This window comes from Micropterus dolomieu, linkage group LG05, assembly GCF_021292245.1.
Source record: "Micropterus dolomieu isolate WLL.071019.BEF.003 ecotype Adirondacks linkage group LG05, ASM2129224v1, whole genome shotgun sequence".
Classification (NCBI taxonomy): domain Eukaryota; kingdom Metazoa; phylum Chordata; class Actinopteri; order Centrarchiformes; family Centrarchidae; genus Micropterus; species Micropterus dolomieu.
This window is the reverse complement of record NC_060154.1, coordinates 5,780,014-5,786,478: the sequence shown is the minus strand read 5'-3', so window position 1 is coordinate 5,786,478 and position 6,465 is coordinate 5,780,014. Positions and strand designations below refer to the sequence as shown.

General features: G+C 38.7%; 1 long non-coding RNA gene across 1 annotated transcript; it reads right to left on the bottom strand.

Annotated features, from left to right (window-relative positions):
• Window positions 1-3,102: 3,102 nt before the first annotated feature.
• Window positions 3,103-5,895, bottom strand: LOC123971106. Its single transcript, XR_006825125.1, has 2 exons — window positions 4,015-5,895; window positions 3,103-3,570 (listed from the first exon to the last, which is right to left on the bottom strand). It is a non-coding gene; the product is annotated as an uncharacterized LOC123971106 (long non-coding RNA).
• Between the last annotated feature and the right edge of the window lie 570 nt (window positions 5,896-6,465).

Sequence of the window (6,465 nt, the reverse complement as noted above, 5' to 3'; positions counted from 1 at the left end):
GCTCGCTCTGGTCTGTTACAGTGGATTTACCATAAAGGCTTTAATACTTGTGCACTAGGCGCGGCAACTTAAATCGCCTTTTCACAAACAAGGGACAGAAACAGACCATTAACATTACCGTAGTTACCAAAAAAGAAAAGTGGTTGTCTTGAGTCTGAGCATGCGACCTTACAGCAACGCGGAGCAATGGCACAAAACACAACGTTAGAGGTCTGAAATGTTATGAGATGTGTAAAAATATTTTTGGTTCATTTTGAAACTATGGCGGAGCACATTAGACTATGGCAAGCCTCCTTGGTGTCGTTAATTAGTAGGAAACACTGCTCTCCCCTTCTTAACATCCCTCTTTCATAGATGTGCAAAAACACATTTGATATTTCACTTTACTGCAGACCAAAGCACACGACGGTGGTTTGTTTCATCGTGAATATCATCATCATCTTCAACAGGATCTTAACATCATGAACTACCGAGGCCCAAATCTGATAGCAAATTTAATTTCTTCAAACTTCAGTGGGAGTCGAGAGGAAGCCCAGGTTTTGGATGTTGCCTGTGGGCAGAACAGTTAGCTATAGGGGTATGGATGCAGACCTAAAACTCTACTGCTGTGCAATCATCAATACCAAGTGACTATAATGTCATTGAGTGTGAGTGAAAATTCAGAATGTCAGGTTATGCACCAGTGTGAAGGATCTTATACAATAATCAATATTATAACCTTTCTTTCACCTAGTAATTATTAGCACAGTTACAGAGAGCTTATTACAAAATGCTTTACAATATAAATGTCAGTTTGTCTCGTCTCCAGCCACATTCCCCATTTCCCCAGGACCCTTGATTTCCATTTTCCGTCCATCCACCATCCTATCAGCCTCGCGGTTTACTGTTTGCTTTACACCATGTCAGAGCTGTATGAAGTTTCTGCTAATTCAAACAGACCATTTTCTGCAGTTGGTCCTTCACTTTAAAAGCATTCAAAGCAAAACACAGGGTGGCTTTTATTGTGAAGCAACCACAGGAAATGTATTGTACAAAGTATCGGCCATTAGTATGCAAAATAGGAATACAAAACACCACAATAGTCCTTTTTAGTTGAAAAGCTGCTGACAAAAAGCTCCCACACCTCCAACTCCTCAACAACGTAACTAACTTTACTGTTGTACTGTTGTTGTGTGAAAATTATGTTTGCACGCATGATCGTAGGGCTGGACAATTAATTGAAAAGTAATCAAAACGGAAATTCAGAGCCTCTAACCGATGTAATTTCACCATGTCTGTTATTAATAAAAATTTTCCCTACATTGTGTGTTCATATAGACTTTCCCCTACTACTACTGTGTGTGGTCACGTGACTCCGCCTCATCCAGTCCTGCTGAGCTTCTCATACTGCAACACTTTCTTGTAAAGAGAAAAAAATGACAGGATAAAGTCACTAACCTGCCTGTCAGCTCGCACTGGTCCGTTTCAGTGGATTTACCATAAAGGGTTTAATATGTGCGCACTCCAAATTTAGGTACGGCTAGCTTAATCGCCTTCTCACAAACGAGTCACATAAACAGACCATTAACGTTACTATAGTTACCTCAAAAGAAAAGTGGTTGTCTTGAGTCGGATGCCCAAGTGTGTGAGTGTGCGAGCTTACAGCAGCGCCCACAAAACACAACGTTAGAGGTCTGAAATGTTATTATGAGATGTGTAAAAATATTTCTGGTTCATTTTGAAACTATGTCAGAGCAAATTAGACTGTGGCGGGCCGCCATGGTCTCATTTATTAATGGGAAAAAACCTCCCTTATTAATTAATATTTAGATAATCTGTGAATCAAATAAATAAATGAACCCAGCTTCAATAATTGAGCATATTTTCTGTTCAAACCTTGTCAGTGATTTATGAGGGCAAAAAGACAACACAACATTCAAAAACAAAATAATCGTTCAATAATTGTAATCGTTGTGATTTTAGGTGAAATCGTCCAGGGTTAGGTATTTTTGACAGGTTTCTTTATTAAAACATGTTGCTTACTTGTAGGGCTGTCCCCGACTAAGGATTTACATAGTCGAATCAGAATCCTCAACTCCTGCCTATAGTCGAATCATATGTGTTTTTGTGCACTGCGATTGCGAGACGAAGCTTAACTGAGGCTTATTGTGGACCCTTTTCTCTCTCTCTCTCTCTCCATTCACCGGTCTTGTGTAAGTTTTGTGTGCATGCCGTGCTGCCGACAACTGCATGCACGTCGCGGTTCCCCGTGGGTCTATTTCAAGAAGCCGGCTGTTTAAAAACAAGATAATATTCTTTGTGTGGTTAATCAAGGGTGATAAATTATCCGAAAAGTCCCGGGAGGTGGGGACAACTCGGCACAACACCAGTGAAGCTGGGGCTCCATCTCTTCAGCAAGTGTTCCTCTTCTGCCACTACACACATAAACGCTACGCCTACACATCCGCACTGACGACCCAGGGTTAGGGTTACAATTTTGGATTTATTCACACACATTTATTGAAAGTTTTATTCTTACATATTTACAGCATTAAACATTGAAATATATATATTGTAATAGGCTGTATATTAACTTATTGGGAGAAAATTAGATGTTGAGCACCCCCATATCGGCAAAATGGCATGATCCTTGTTTCGCTGCCATGCTTCGACTGTGAGATTGACAGTCGAATCAGGCTCCGCCCATCAAAGCATTGAATCTTCGACTATTCGGGGCCAGCCCTAGTTGCTTGTAAATAGATAGAAATCTTAAGGATTACAATTTTAAAGGGCTTAAATGATGATAATGCAAATTACCTACCTGTTTCTTGCAGTAAACTTCAGAGATGAGCGAATGATTTTTAGAAAAAGGACAATGTCAGACTAAATAACTGAGTGGTAATAAAATGGCCATTCAGTTTGACTATTATGCTTTTTTGTGCTTTTGTGTTTTTTGTTCCTTTGCTGTCCAGTAACTTTTACTCACATAAATTTGCAAGTAACAGCTGAAACACATTTGAACCAGAGCCCTTTAAAGAGAGAATTGTATTCATGGAGACTGCAGATAGTTCCCAGAAGTCCTGGGCGATCAATTGAAAATGAGCGAGAGAAACGACAAAACTGTGATTTTTGGTAATTTAAACAATAAATGCGTTGATTTACAATATTTGTAAAGCATAATGACAGCTACATATTTGGGGCGTGGCTTAGCGAAGGGTCAATTGCATAACATGTATGGCGAAAAAAAAAATTAGGCCCTTTAAAATAAATGAGTCTTTGGGTTTTTCCTTTTATAGTCATTTAAGTCTGTCTGTTTTGTGATCACTTTTTGTATTGGCCAATCCACAGTCAATCCTTCTCTGAACTATTGAGCTCTCTAAAATGTTTGTCACCAGTTCTGTTAAAGTTTCCTCTTTTAAAAGGAAAGTTGGCAGTTGAATTGTATGTAGCAGCTCAGCAACTGGTACTGTCCTACCACCAAATGGAGTATTCACTGAGTCGACCTGCTTCTCTTCAAGATCACACTGGGAGGCTCGCCATCAATAGAAAGGGATCTTCGTGGTAGTTCTCTCTCTGTCCATAATATCTGATCTGTTTGCAAACAGGAATGTAAAATGTTGTTTTATATGTAGTACAACAATCACACTAAAAAGCATAAGATAACCTGTAACATTACGCATCACGTGCTGCATAATATTCATTGACCACATGTTCAAGCGTATTTGTCACACTTCAACAGAAAAACATCTGTTGTAGGAATATTTTACAGAAATAAGCTACTCTTATAGAGGGAAAAAGCCAAAAGCATAATACCACCTCTTTAAAACAAAGACAATTACCATAAATGCAGCTGTACTCTGCTAACTATTTTCAGTTGCATTGTGCTGCTGATTAAAATTAGAAAACATTAAACCACTTTAATATACATTTCCAGGCTCTGGGCCACTTACATTCTCATAACACTCAATACATGTAGGCAACGTAGCACTGCACACATAGTTAGCAACGTTAGCATCATGCAGTTCGCTAGCTTACCGACACAAACAGAGGTGGGAAACAAGATTTTCCGACTCCCGGTTGCTTCTCCTTATCCTATCTTCTGTGATGGTTTGTTACCTTGCTAATATACTCACTTTTAACACACTGTTAACTTTAATTCTGTTACTTTCCTCTGTTTGCCATCATGCGTGGTCCTCTTCTCTCTCTTTCTCACGTACACACCATAGACACACGCGCGCAGGGTCACGCAGTTGCGTCCTGACCTGTCAATCAAGTTCAGCTGGGAGGGGGAAATATTGTTTCTGATTGGCTGATGTTTTTAAAGTGACATTACGTTATTTTATACTTTTTGTATAAATTTAATAAGTTTTTTTTAACCCTGTATTATCACTGGGTCACATGTACATGCGCCGTTTTAGATACAATGGACATATTTAAAATACATTTTAAATGTGTTTAAAGTTACATTTAAATGTATCACTGGGATTTGTATTAAGAGAACCTAATATGTTTGCCACATCAAATCACGCAGGTGATGCAAAGTCCACTAAAACAAACAGTCCTATCGATTTTCACGTCTTTTCCCTCCAGGTGGCTTGATTTGTGTCACAAAGACTTAGCTGTTGCTGTGGAGAAAGAGCTGCACATCCTGGAATTGGAAGGCCTGTGGACTAGCATGGGGATAAAGAAGTCTGACAGATACATGAAAAATACATGTGTGATAGACAGGTAAGATACACAAGAGAGATATATCAGTGGAACACTACACCTGTTCAGAAAACCCCTCATGTGACATGAGAATTCATCAGAATCACAGGCCGAAGTTAGATTTTTTTGTAGAAATGAATAACTCAGAAATGGTTAAAAAGCTAAAACAATGAAGCGGTCATTGTGCACATCTTAATCATATAAATTTGATGTATTAGTCAAGTATTTTGTGCTTTATGAAATAAAAGAATACAAGTAAGGCATTTACTTTTTCAATACATAAACATGCTACGCCAGGAAACTTCCTAGTATTCAAGATGAGATTATGATATACAGCATGAGCATTTAATTTTTTGCCTCCATTTTAAGCCTCTGCATATAGACTTAATGTAAACAGAACTTCTGGCATCTTTTCCAGGGTCCACCTTGCTGTTAAACTGTCAAACTGTAAACTTTACAGTTAAACTGAATTTCAACTTATTAAGGAATGTATCTACAGATTTTGGGTAAATGGAACTTGCTTTACCAGATTCTAGCATTTTATGATTTTACTTCTCATCTACTGTAGCTGCTCCTGATATAAGGTGAAAACAAAGGGCAACATACTGGAGAACACCCGGACCTGTCAATCAAATTGCTTGAATTTTGGAGTTGCCAGAAATGCCAGACCACTGGTACTCAAAAAAGCTGTGGCTAAAGGTCACATGTGGCACTTATGCTGGCTATTATGGGCTGTTGCAAATTACAACTGATTTTTCAGGGAGACAGGGTTGTTTGTTCAGTAATCAGATTTTTCACCTAGATTCAACAAAATTTTATGTAATTATTCAAATTTCAGTATTGACATTTAGTGACATTTTAGTGAATTAAACTGTCCACAGAGAATTAGCATATGTGTTATCTAATTTCTGTATGTTTTCCTCCTATTATCTAAGCAGTCAATAGCAATTAGCAGCCATATGCATATAGGTAAGATGGACAGGCTAATTTTAGTGGCTTATTGAAAATCAAAGACTTATTGGCAGGCAGGCAAAGGTACGGGGTTAGGTTCCGGTTCTGGCTTGAAACAAAGGCGTTAGATACATGGCAACTTTGATGGTCTGGCAGGGAATGAATGGAACTGAGCTACACTACTTATTTAAATACATCTTTAAATGAAAGAGAATTGTCTTAAAATAAAAACCAAATAAATGGAGACTGTAAACATTAAAGTAGGTCATTAATGGATTGTGAGATGGAATAAAATGAGGCAGACATATTGGGATTGTGGAAAATCAAAAAGTTCCTCATTCAAGTCACTCAGTGATAGTGCATACATACATACCTCCTAAGAAAAACAGTGGAGAAAAAGAGTGAAAACCTTTCATATAGTCTAGATTCATTACACACAAATTAAAATATTTCAGGCCTTTGTTTTAATCTTGATGATTACGGCTTTGTCAGGGTTGTGTGGTGAGGCAGTTTGGTGGACCCAAATGCAGGTAATCCAAAAATAATAACAGTTCAAACAAACCAGGCAATCCAAGTGAAAAATCCAAGAAGGGAAAATAATCCAGAAAGCAGGGAGACACGACACACAGGGCAGGCTAAACACGACAACATGCGACAGAGCATATACACATGACAACGACCGGACAAGACTAAACAGAAACACCAGGTATATATACACACACACAAAGGGACTAACGAGCAGGGCGGGAGCAACACAGGTGACAGGGATCAAGGTAAACGAGGCAGGCAGAGAGACAGCAGGGAAAATAGAGAGGCAGGCAGGCAGAG